The sequence below is a fragment of the Lonchura striata genome, chromosome 3 (assembly GCF_050655825.1).
Source record: "Lonchura striata isolate lonStrDom1 chromosome 3, ASM5065582v1, whole genome shotgun sequence".
NCBI lineage: Eukaryota > Metazoa > Chordata > Aves > Passeriformes > Estrildidae > Lonchura > Lonchura striata.
This window is the reverse complement of record NC_140705.1, coordinates 81122532-81135801: the sequence shown is the minus strand read 5'-3', so window position 1 is coordinate 81135801 and position 13270 is coordinate 81122532. Positions and strand designations below refer to the sequence as shown.

General features: G+C 40.9%; 1 protein-coding gene across 4 annotated transcripts in view; it reads right to left on the bottom strand.

Annotated features, from left to right (window-relative positions):
* The window catches only part of VIT (vitrin), a 54894-nt gene extending 42594 nt beyond the window's left edge, over window positions 1-12300 (bottom strand). For 2 of the 4 annotated variants that reach the window (XM_085576918.1, XM_077782058.2), the window contains exon 1: window positions 12027-12298. The gene's annotated coding sequence lies outside the window, so the exon portion shown is untranslated. Of the gene's footprint in view, window positions 1-12026 lie in introns of all 4 variants that reach the window. The other 2 variants (XM_085576917.1, XM_021528084.4) reach the window with 2 other exon arrangements.
* Between the last annotated feature and the right edge of the window lie 970 nt (window positions 12301-13270).

The window sequence follows — 13270 nt, the reverse complement described above, 5'->3', positions numbered from 1 at the left end:
AGAGGTCTGAGATGTTAAAGCACCCATGTAAAATCTGGCTTCGTGGTGGGCTCCTGTGTGTTGTGTGGGGAGAGTCCAACACTGCCTCACTTTTCCTGTCTTACAAAACGTGCAGCCACCTGTAGCACTAGGGTTGCAGAGGACTTCCCACTCCTTCCTGAAGGCCCTACTGTCCCCCTACTGTCCCTGGGGCATGGCCAGCCACCCCAGGAGCCACCCCAGTCCTCTTGGGTAGCAGGACCCTAGGCTTGACTGCAGTTGTATTCTCTGCCTAGTTGGCTGGTGGGCATTTCTCTTCAAGCCAGCAGAAAGTAGGCTTTTGTTCCTAAATTATTATGAATTCAGAGTGGAAAGAAGCCCAATAAATCTAAAAAGATTTAAGACTTAAAGCCTGTCAGGGGTTCAGCAGAGTTCAGCAGATGCTTTAACCTACAATAACAGATGTTTATCAATAAGAAAGGTACTAGAAGCAGTTAGACAAGGTTGTTAGATATGCTTAACAGTTTTGTTGTTGCAGCTAGACAGAAAAACATCTTATTGTGGATTCTGTATCTTTGGTGCTAGTATTCTCATGGAAATAAAGTATAATAGTAAAGAAACTTGTTTTTGCCACTATATTAATTTCCACTTTAGGCACTGGCATATGAGGAGAAATGCACAGATATCCTGTGACACAGCCCAGGTGACAATAATCCAAGGGGTGGTCCTGGCCTTCAGACCTTGGGCTGTCACATGGGGAAATGCACAGGAGGATTTACATTGCTGACTATTAAATATCAGGCATAGAAGCTCCAGGCTTTCTGCAGTGGGAAGTCTGTGTGCATTCATTGTATTTGGGGCCTAGGGTGTCACCTGATTTAAGCTGTGTGAGATCTCCTCTACTGTGCACTAGTATGGCATCTGCTTCTTCAGGCTGGTAAAGGGAGCAACAGCTTGGAAAAAAAGCAGTGGGTGTTTTTGTTTCTCTGGGAAGGGAAAGGAAGGGAAAGCAGGGCACTAATCCATGCTTACAAGAAACTTTTTAGTATGTGTAGATCCTCTGAGAAGTTTGGGGATGTTTTATCTGTAGATCAAGAATGATACTTTGCTATTAAATGCAAAGCTGTACTTTCCTTATTCCTTTACAGAATAAACAGATGCCAATCAAACAAACTGAAAAGTTTCTACTTTGTATTAGTCTGGAGCATGAGTTTTGCTGAGATTTCTCTTAATCAGATTTATATTAAGGCAGTATTTACAGTCCTAGTCAGAACTGGGAAATAGGGACTACACACTATTAAATCTCTTAAACTGCATGTTGGATCTCTGTTTATCAGAGTACATTTTCCCATCTGAATCTTTCAGACTGTCATAACAGAAATTACCTTTATGCCAGAGAAGCTATTGTATATGCATTACATGAATATGTGCTTCAATTCCTGCTAAGTACAAATGTAAGGAGTATCTCCTTCAGTGTTTCCCAGTGCAGCTGATATTTTACCTTTAAAAATCAAAGTCTTATTTGAAAAAATGTTGGTTACTTTTTCCTGACCACAAACATTTGAAAACTCTTGAATGTTAATGAAGAGAGAGAATTAGCAAGCTATTCTTTCTCTGTATAAAGTAAGATTTTTATACTGACCTTTTACTAGCAACTTGACTTTTATAAAGATCTGAGAGAGCTGCTACACACTACCAACAAACAGATGGCTTAAATGCACATAACTGTATGGCAAACTGCAACATTTTCTGGAGGAATTGCAGATTTTAAGTCCTTGATTTTTGGTGTCAGGCACTGCTGTCCGTTCCATGTGCAAGCTGAAATTCTTTGCTAGTGCCATGTGCTTTGCCTCTGCAGGAGTAAGCAGTTTATCTCCTATAATCTCCTGTGCCACAGAAATTAATTTGTATACTCTCTTTGTGCAACAATAGTGTGTGTTATTGTTCCCCTCTTCAAGGAGTTCTAATATCTCAGCAACTCTGGCACCATAAAGAAAAACAGAAGTGGACTTTGTCTGAAATCTATTTGAGCATGGAGTTAGCAGGAGGATCTCAAAGCACTGTGGGTTGAGTTAAATATGTGCCCTTTATGAGGAAAATCAAGTGGGCTTGGTGTGGGTGTGAGTAAATTGATTCAGATAAACAAGAGCTGATCATCATCTTCTAGAGGAAAACATTTAGTTTTTTTTTAATTGATTTTATTTTTATTATTATTTAACCTTTTCTTTGTTTCATGCTCATACTCTGTACCCACGGTATTTTACCTAGTTTGGTCGTGCAAGAACTGTTTGTTTTGGAGCACACTAGGTGATATGACTAGCACGTGCCACATGTGATTTAGTTTCACCCCCTTTCTTGTCAGAAGTTATGTACCCTCAGCACACTGCATTGCTCTGAAAGTCTGCACATAAAAATAGTATCTAAGTGGCTGTTTTTTGAAAAACTGGAGGTACTGAGGTTTGCCGAGACAGAAAGGTTGAATTGATTGCTATAGCTCGTTTTGGAGGCTTAGACTGACCTGTAAGTATAACAGGTCAAGTCATAAAATGTAAGATCCAAGATGCTATTTTGTGATGTGAACTTATCTGCATGGGAGGGTAGACTTTAATCTTTGTGTGGTCTGAAATAGAATATATGCATAGAATATATCCAGGAATTTAAAAATATCATAGACTTCATCATCTGCTGCTATAAGAAAAGGTGAGTGAACACTCACCTGTTTTCTTTCTTATATGGAAGAACCCCAAAATGCTTCCTGAGCTCCAGAGAACTGTAGAACACTCTGCTTAATTACCTTGTGTCTCAGAAAGTCAACAAGGAAACACAGGCATCTGTGACTGCAGGTGTTCCCTTGTTGTGGAGGGATTGTAAGACGCATTGTGTTACACATTCAGCAGTTGTGTGTTTAGTAAAATGAACAAGGGAACCATGATTAAAGGAGTGTCTGGGCCTGGGGACAGCTTGTGCTTTTCCCTTGAAGAGTCTTTGCATTACTGCACTCCTTCACCTCCAAGACACAGCAGCCACAGCCTATTTCCCAGATGCCTTCCAAGGCCATGTGAGTCCCACACCTAGGCAGTGGTGATCCCCCACCTCCAGGGCAGCCACTGCTTGCTGCAGCCCCATGGTTTGCACATTCAGGTGGGGAAGAGGAGGCAGGGAGCCTCTGGCTCTCCTCTTCTCCCAGGCAAGTGGCAAGGTGGTCTCCTCCTCGCTTGCTTTCTTTCTGACCCCATGTTTGTAATTAGTGGTTGCACATGGGTCCTTCTTTGTCACAGAAAATTGGGGTCTCCCAACCTTTTGTGCCCTGAAGTCTGATGATGGGGTACTTCTTATGTGGTGAGAAAAACATGGGTCCAAATTCTCTGAGGCCATGGACAGTTATCCCTGATGAAGGGTTCTCACCACTTGCTTCTTATCACAAGACTTTGATGTGGCTGCCACATAATGTTTTAAATGGTGCCTGCTCTGCTTTGTGAGGTTTCTGACTCACAAGGGGGCTGTAGGGACTGCTGGTAGCCAGTACCTCTTGCAGGGTGCCTGTCAAGTCACTCTCAAGTCATTGAGGTACGGGTGGATTCAGAGGTCTGAATTCTGCCTAAGTTGCACCTTGGGCACAGGAGTAATTTTTTTCTGAGGTGGTTGAACAAAGGTTTATATGCAGGTTGGCAAGAGGAATTTAGATCAAAATAGCTCTCATTCAGGTAGGTATAATGAAGAGATTATATACCCAGAAACTTGGAGACAAATAGAAACATGCAAGCAGTACTCGTTTTGTGTTCATGCAATGCCCTGAAATTAAAACATAAGGTTGAATTAACAGTGATGACTTCTCTACTTCCCACAGAGCTCTTTCAGAGGAAAGTAATTTATTTAAGACTACAGTGTGACTTAACTTGCCAGACCTTTCTCAGAGCTTAAATAAAACTGCAATGATTATACATTTTCATCTGTTTCAGCAGGAAAACCATCAATTATGTTGCTCTGACCTGCCCCTTCCAGCAAAGGAAGAGATACATTTAGAATATGTCACCCACCCACACAGAAAATATAATTTGGGCTGTCTGGATGATGATTTCATTGGGGGCCATTACACTGTACTTTCCTGGTTTCTGCTAATGTATTATGCATTATTTTTCATTTTGATGCACAGCTTTCATGCCTCATTGGAAAATGCTGTTAGCTTAATCCTGTGAATCCCTGTCCAGAAAACTTCCTCCCTCTGTTCTCCCATCATGGCTTTTGTCTGCTCACATATCTGCCCCCCTCACTCTCAGGCAAACTTTTTCTACTTTGCTAATTTGTCTATTACTTCTGCTTAACATCATTCAGACCCCAGTCAGGTGCTATCAATCTCCAGCACTGCCATTTTCCCAAGAAATAGAAGGCAGAGGAAAGTACTTGCAATTCAGCAGTGTCGGAGGGCTGTGCTAGCTTTGTAGCATGAGATTAATGGCCAAATGTCTTTTTTTTTTTTTTTTTTTTTTTTTTTTTAAATGTGCCATTTTCTATTTCCAACAAATGGTTTAAACAAGTCAAAGTGACTTTTTAAAGTCCAAGACATGATTTCTAAGATTGGTTTCACAATAAAAAGCACTGAGTAACCATGCTATTTTGCTGCCTGCAAACTAAGAATTAGTGTCATGTGTCAGAATTCCCCTGAAGGTACATATTTAGTCTAAAACGAAAGAATTTCTGTTAAAGGCACTGAAAAAACTGCACATAACCCTGGGGATGGTTTTGGAATTTCTGTAGCATGTTCAAACAAAACAACATTTTTTTTTAGGTGGAAACTTAGAAGCAGAAATTTATAGAACCTGTAGGATGTTTACTCTCTGCTTAATGCTACACATAACCCTTTACTAGAAAAGTGAATTGTATGTCTAGATCAAAAGCCATACTCATCCTTAAGCATGCTAGTAAATTTATACAACAGCTCACAGAAAACTTTTATCGGTCCAGGATCTCCTACAGGTTGCATTACTGATGATATCCCACGCCAAAGCCAAGGACTGGCTGGGTAAGGATGCAGAAAATATTTGTAGATAAAAAAAATAAATCTGGAACTACCCTGGCATGTGGCACTTGTTGGAAGTAAGGCAGGAAGTGATGAAATTTATTTATGTCTAGTAATGATAACTTGATCAAGAAAGCATCTTTTACAGAAGGTTTTCAGCAAATCAGGAAGCATGGGAATGATGTGGAAAGCATTTCATTAAGCTAAGGTGAAATTCACTTCTGTGGCAGAAACTAGTAAACTGAAGTTAAGAAATTAATTTCAATTTTGCAATCTCTTAAAAATTATAGTCTCATGCTCCTTGCACTGCATAACATTTTCCTTTATATATTTTGTACTTTTCAAAAAATATTGTTTCTTCCTAACTGCATTACTTTTATTTTTTTCTCCAAGCCTTCTCAGTTAAATATCTTTCTGATGCCTTTAGTTTAGACAAAACAAACCTGTGCAACAAGGGAGATTGTTCCCTTTTCTCAAAGGCAAATGAGAAAACAACCCCAAACTACCTTCTGCCCCTCAGTCTTCTACTGCTGTTTTGTTAGGACCTCCAATTCCCTTGCCTCCTTGCAGGGTCAGCTGCTGAGGACCAGGATGCCCCACCCCACATCCCAGGATGTTCTGCATGGCCACCCTGCCCACGACCCTCCCAAGGCAGTGGTCATTGCTGCTTTGGCTTTGCTACAGGCTGTTCCAGCTGTATCCCTCCCAGCTGATGCTGGTGTGCAGCCCAAGAGGTGCACTCAGGCTGACATCTTCCACCTGATGAGGCCCTTCTGGGGAGCAGTTTGAAAACCGTGGATCTGTGAGTAGCATTTCAATTTTTTAATGACTGAAGAAGACATCTCAGGGCTCCAAGCTGCTTTTGGGAGGAAAGTGAGCTATGGATTTGAATGAGTGCCAGCATTATAAATGAGGCTATTATGGGTTGTGCTGGTTTCCTGAAGACATGCTGTTGGTGGAGGTGCTGGTGAGAGACAGGACATAGCAAGGGCCAAGCTGTGCAGCCTTATGGCATGTGTGTTGGCAAGCTTTGGCAACTGGCAGGACTGGTGTCTCTAACATATGGGTCATGCAGACATGAGGAATAGCTAAGCTTCCAAAACTACATTCCTCAGTATCTGAGTGCCCTGGAGGGGAAATGAAGAGTTAGAAAATCTGGTGTCAGAGAAAGTGGCCTTCAGAGCTCAGTCCTGGATACTGTGACAGTGTAGATGCAGCCAGAAATTGCTGAGAAATGTGTCTCAGAACCAGGCTAACACTGTATTACTAATTTTGCATACTAGAGTATTTTAAAACCTGCTGGTTTTGCATAGAGATGGATCACAGGATTCTGTATCTGAGAGACCAAGATAAAAAAGGGAAACCACATGGCCTGGGAGCAGGAACTTGTAATTTGTGGTCTTTTGTTTTGAAAACAAATGAAGCCTGCAGTCCTTAGTATTGCATAATCCACTTCCATGCTCAGGAATTTTGAATTTTGGCTTTAGGAGATTACCATATGAGTTTCTACTTCAAATCTAATTATTGCCTAACCTATGTATTTCTTTCTACATACAGATTTCTCCAACAAGAATAGAAGATGTAGACCACGAAAGACAGAGCATCTGTCCCAAATTACCACATATATTGAGATGCAATTTGGTGGAAAGGCTTTCTCCAAAACAGGGTTTTTAGTAGGCTTTTATGACTTATGCAATGTCAGTATATGCCCTTATAACATTTGTATGAAGTTGCTCTGTTGGAACTACTCTAAACTTCTCTAACCTCTCACCCCCCTCATCTGGACACTCCTTCCCATGTAGCCTCACTTTCAAACAGCCTTTTTCTTCCTGTGCTTCATGTCCTAAAACTTCTTCAACCAAGCCCAGAAGAACAAAATTTTCAAGTGTTGAAGATGCATTGCAAAAGAGGTGAGAAGGATGGGCTCCCATCATCCTCAGCTGGCTGGCAGCTGTGAAAATACCCCTGTAGTCAGGGAGTCCTTACCCTTTTGTAGCTGTGACTCACTGAAGTTGTCCACAGCCAGAATACACAGCCCTGCTGGCAGCTTTCCTCTATGTCTCACCCCTGTTCTATGGGCTGAAGGGTAAATGATGTATTTGGGGAAAACAAGAAAGAATGGAGCCTTCTGAGTCCCTAAAAGAGCCTGGCAGGGAGATTGAGAGGCACAGACATGGCTGTGTCCAAACTTCCCCATAAATGAGTGATTTTTGAGAGGTAAAAATTTCCACAGTTTTGTGTACAAGCCTGAAGGTGTTGGAAATCCGCAGATCATCCTGGTGGGGACATTAAAGGACTGCATGAAGCTACACAGGAACATTCAGAATCTTCCCGAAAATTCTGGCACATGTGTAACTGTCATTTGGCAATTATGTGCTTTTTCATATGAAACAAACTGCCAGCTGAAGGGCTGTTGGCTGCTGTGTTACGTGTTACGTTTACAAAGATATTTTATAAGGTGATAGGCTGAGCAACAGTTTGCAAGTGCAAGCTGAATGTCTTTTTTATATCTGTGTCTGTGGGATGCTGTGTAGAATGAGACACATTAAGGATAACTGACACAGATTGTGTTCTTAATATGCCGTTGACCTCTTAATGCACTCTGAAGTTCTGGAGATAAAGCAAACGTGGGATGGACCTTATGTGTGCTAGAAAGTCAGTTCAGCCACTACAGCAAGACTAATGTAAAAAACTATTTAAACCTAGACAATTTGAATGGACCAGAGATGCTTATAAATATTCTTCTGAATGTGAATGTGTTTCCAGGCAATGAGGTATAGATTTGGGTACTCTGTTTAAAAAAGGAACAAAAAAGCTGCAAATGGTGGAGGTTTTTTGGTTTGTTTGGTGGGGTTTTTTTGGGGTGGTTTTGTTTGTTTGTTTTTTAATTAAAATGATTTTTCATGAGAAATATTGATGCTTCCAAGCCATTGGGAAATTTTCTTTCCGATCAACACTGTTTTTTTTTATCCAGGCCTCAGTCACTGAAATATGAGTCCAGAGAGGAAAGGCAGCCCAAGGTAACCCAGCTAAGTCCTGCTGGAGAGGAGAACAGACAAGATGGCAAGAGAGATGAGGGTGAGTTGGCTGTAGAACAAGGGAATGGGCTCTGTTCTTTGCTGGCAGGGCACCTGCAGAGGATGTGGTAGCAGCCCTCAGACAGCACTAAATGTAGAGCTGCCCCTGAACAGAATTAGATGCAGAATGTTTGCAGAGCCCAGAGCAAATACTTGGGTAGCTAGCCCATGGGTGCCATGCTGCCAGGACTGCCCAAACCTGGCAGTTCCCGGTGTTTGAAAGGGGCAGCTACCCCCACACAAGCTACAATCGCAGCTGGCCAGTACAGCTACCCCACAGATGCCTTTGGAGCCTACAGAATTTCAGTAAATCCTGACTTGTCTATGGGCCACAGTGCTGGAAGAAAAGTTCATCAGTAATACATGCTCCGGTTTTATCTGAACAAGTCCCTTCACATCCCTCTTTTTGCATCAGCTTGCTTTGCACCAGACATTATCACAAGTCTGCACAAAGCAGTTTTACTCCTGCCCTGCTCACAGCTCTGCCTGCAGCCCCTTTGGGCTGGGGGCTCAGAGAGTTCACAGGGGCGATGCAGGCTCTGGTAGGACAGATAGGCTGGGCTTAATTTACTAACAGAGATACAATCTAAACAGATTAACTACATGATGAAGAATGATGTGTACAAGCCACACACTAATAGACATTTATTCAAGCCTTCTGTTAAAATAGTTTGTGATAGACAATGCAACTTGTTCCTCAGTTTAAAACTGTTTTGGTTTCAAGACATTTTCACAAAGTCTTTTTGATCAATAGGAAGGTGTGGAAGGAAGATCTAAAGCTCCAGATTTTCTGGGCATTTCTGCGTCTTTCTGAGCCTCTTGTGTGGCAGCGGGAAGCTGCGCTGCCTCTGCAGCATTTACCCAGGTTTTCCAAGAGGGAAATGTGCGGCACATAAAGGAGCTGGGATGCAAACGAGTGGCAGCTGCTTTAGGACTGTTCGAGAGGCTCTTTTTACGGACGAATGAACCGTCAATTTGTAGTAAGACATTGTTTTCTAAACATAGCATGAAAACTGTTATCTTGCCTGGCTGGTCATTAGAAGAGAGATAATTATAGTCTCTGTGCCACAGCCGGGCCCAGAACAGGGGCGGCATTGTCCCAGGTCCCAGCTGAGCGCTAGCGCAGGCTCCCCAGGCAGCGCTGGGACAAGGGGGCTCCTTGTGCCCCGGCAAGTTCAAAAGAGGAATTGAAGTGCTCTAAGTAGGTGTTAAGCACCTATTTCTCTCTCCGACTCTGGACTAAAAAATCTACTCCACAAGAGAAAATGTGGAGGGCAGATCTATGACTACTGTAGCTGTATTCTCCCTGTTTTATGTACAATACACCCTATGATTATTATTTTTCTTTTATTAAAAGAAGAACTCAAACCCCAAACCATCAGTTTTGCAGTTCTGTGTTTCTCTTTTTCAGCACAGATTAATGGGATCTGTATGATGGACAGGTTTTCAGAAGGAAGGACATATTATATGTTCAGTGTCCACTTCCTGAGCCCTGAATGAGAAAGCGAAATCTTAGGTGATGCTTCAGCAGGCTGGAGGAGTCCTGGTGTGTACCCAGAGCTTCAGGGAGCCAGAACATCCCTCCAGGACTGTCAGGAAATTCCAGACTTTTGTTTTTCATTACCCACCCAGAAAAGACACTGCCACCCCAGGCGATTGCAATGGGTCAACACAGGACTTGCTGCTCTGGCCCCTGCCCATGCCAGTCCCACTGTATGGGCAGTTCAGGTCTACAAGTGTCACAGCACCTCTTTTTCAGGAATACAGTCTTAGTTGCAGGTAATAAACTGAGCTATCACTTTTTCTTGTTCATTTCATCCAGGTGCCTTAAATGACTTACCTATAAACACTTAAACTGAAAGAGAGTAGGTCTAGGTTAGGTATTAGGAAGAAATCTTCCCTGTGAGGGTGCTGGGGCACTGCCACAGCTTATCCAGAGAAGTTGGATGTTGCACAAAGTGTTTTCTGACTACAGCTTTATTTGTGGTTCAGAGGGGGAAAGGAAAAAGTTCAAAATTCTCCAGGCAGAGCAGATACAGTCAAGTTTTTGCTGCCATTGTAACATAAACATCAGGTTTGTTTTTAGCAATGTTTTCTAAGAAGAAATGGCCAGAAATAATAAATAATTCTGACATTTCACATGAAGTAATTGGCCTGGTTTTCAACTTCTGAGTGCACACTGTAGCTCAGGTAGTGCCCTTTTAGAAATTAATTTTGACAAAAAGGAGTGTAATAATTAATTTCCTACTACTTCTGTGAAAGTCAGTAACTAGGTGAAAAGGGAACACCTTGTTAATGCCTCCTCTAAAGGAAAGGCTTTTGTAGGATCTCATCCTTATTAGACAAAAGAGAATCCAAGTGGAGTATCTTTCTTGCATTCTATGTGTGAGGAAACCTGGTGAAGCTAGTAAAACTGCTTGGTTCAACCAGTCAGTGGTAAATGCTGTAATTACACCTCTAGGAAAAGTAGTGTCTTACATTAAGTAAAGGTAGGAACAATTAAAGACCAAGTTAACAACATAACATTACTACTATAGGTGGAAACACAGTATTGGCAGTACATTCAAAGTTCCTTCTTAAAAAAAATACTTTTTATGTACTGAATAACTAAAAGACAAAGTTCTTTTTGTCATCCCAGTAAGAACAACCCCAGCAACTCAAAGGATTAAATAAAACATGCAAGCAAAGTAAGTCCGTTTATTATTAGATACAAACTTAGTATTTGAAAATTAATATGTTTGCAATGCAGTTACTTTTGCTTGAGTTCTCTTTGCATCTCTGAAAGAGATGTGTCATGACTGTCATTCAAGTGATGGACTGAGTAAAGTCTGAAAAAGATGGTAACACAGAAAAACATAGATTTTCTTTGAGTGTAGAGAAATACAAAGTGTTTTTAAGTTCAGGATATATATAGGAAAGCAAGCTATAAACATAAACAACTCCGTGTCTTTTCTCAGTAAAATATATTTTTAAAAACATCTAAACACAATTTTTTCTCTGTGTGTGTTTTCTTGTTTTGATGTGTTGTTTAAATTTTGGTGAGGTTAAAGAAAAAACAGTGTGCTCTAAGGAGGACTTGCCTCTGTAACGTGCAATTTTACTTTTTGCTCTGAATGTGGTGTAGTTCCCATAAACTCTAGGAACAAAACTAGAGTTGATTAACTAGAGTTGATACTTAGCTTGGGGCATTTGGTTCATGTTTGTGCTGGTCAGAAAGAAATCACATTTTGAAGAAACTTATCAAGACTCTAATCTCTGTGCAGAGAGCTGAGCGGCTGTGGCAGGCTTGACAATGCTATTCATTTTTGGAGCCTCACCACCAAAACAAGCACTCAGCACAAAAGGATGTATGGAGTCTAGGCTACTGTGCTTTCACACATCTGTATCTATCCATTACCAAGAGAGTTCACACCACAGAAACACACATAATTTTCCATTCTGTGCCTTGGAGATTAGTGTTCCCCAGTGTCAGGTAGTGTTTATTAATGATACAACATACACCTTCCTATTGATCAAAAGACTTTGTGAAAAAGTCTTGAAACCAAAACAGTTTTAAACTGAGGAACAAGTTGCATTGTCTATCACAAACTATTCGAACAGAAGGCTTGAATAAATGTCTGTTAGTGTGCGGCTTGTATACATCATTCTTTATCACGTAGTTAAGCCCTTGCTGTTCAGGCAGGGAGTATATGTGTCCACTTTAACAGTAGGAGCTTAATGCTTTCATAAATACTTTATGAAGTATATATGAGTAAAGTACAGTTTCATTCTACATTTATGTCTTCATCTTCTTAGGTATTTGATCCTAAGCACACAGCTGGAATGCTAAATAAAACATTATGTCCCTACAGTTTCTCAGCAGTGAAAATATTTAACCATTATCAATAGGCAAAAACACAACTTCCCCCTCTCCCCACTAAATAAATATAGCAGAAAAACAACATCAGAATTACCTTGCTTGAGCTGTGCAACTTTTTATTCCTTTTCTCCACACAGTATGAAAGTGGGGTTTTTTCCAAGCTTTTCTGTACCCCAAACTCCAGCCAACATTATTCTAGAGAAGGAGAGGCAGGCAGCAGAGGGAGGCCTGAACACCTTTTTTCTTTCAGAGAGGAGCTAATCAAACATTCCCATCAAGCTCCGAGCTCTGTGAAAGGCACATTGCTCTCTCTCTCCCCCACTCCCTCCCTCTGCTCCTCTCTCCCTCTCTCTTTCCGTCTCCCTCCCACACACAAAGACTACAGAGCTCCTTACACTGATTTAGCAGCCAAATTAGGCAGTCCTATTTTAAATATACGTTCCCTCCCACATATTTTTGGTAGGGATTTCTATGCTCCTTTTGCACTAGCCTGTCAGATTTGTCAAGTTTTTCTTTTTTGAGAAGTGAAGGTTTACTTAACTAATGTTGTGGCTCATTTTTTCCATCTCCTAGTGGAGTTCAGCACTGTAGTGAAATGACTAGAGCTAGTAGATGAGAGTAAACCATACAGCCTTAAAAATTATAGCTACCAGATTAGTTAGATGTAGATCAGGTTTAAAGAGAAAAAGTATCTTTTGAAGAGATTTTGATGCCTTTACTTATGTGAATAGCATCATATTCCCCCAGCAGTTTCCCTGAAGACAGAAGAATAGTGACAGAATAACTCTGCGAGTCTGGGCACAGAGAAGTATGTCATGAGGGTTCTTTCTGATGAAGTTGGATGTGAGGATTTAGTAAAATGCTCTCAAAAGCTAATAAACTTCTTAAGTGTGACCTGGCCAAATGAGATACACAAAAGGACTAGTTTTTTAAGTATCTGTATGCAGATCTCCAAAAATTCCTGGGTAACTTTAAGAAGAAAAATATATTAAGATAATCAAGATCATAGCATTTATGGGATTACCACAGAAGGTGCTGATATCTTATTCCAGGATACTAGAATGTAAACTATATTTTGCAAATCCACCTAGGTATTCAGAAGTGTATAGGTAACATCCATGGGTGAATGTACCCTGTTTAATCTAAGATCATTATGGAAAAAAAAATCTGGTATAAATACAGGAGATTGACTTCAAAACACACATTAGAAAGACATGTAATTCCTGATTTAACAGTCCCCTAAAGGTGTTTAGTTCAAAGAGAAGGTGATTACCTGTTACTTGTAAGTATCTACTCGAGTACCTGCAGAAACTGTGTAACAGTGCATCATATTAATAA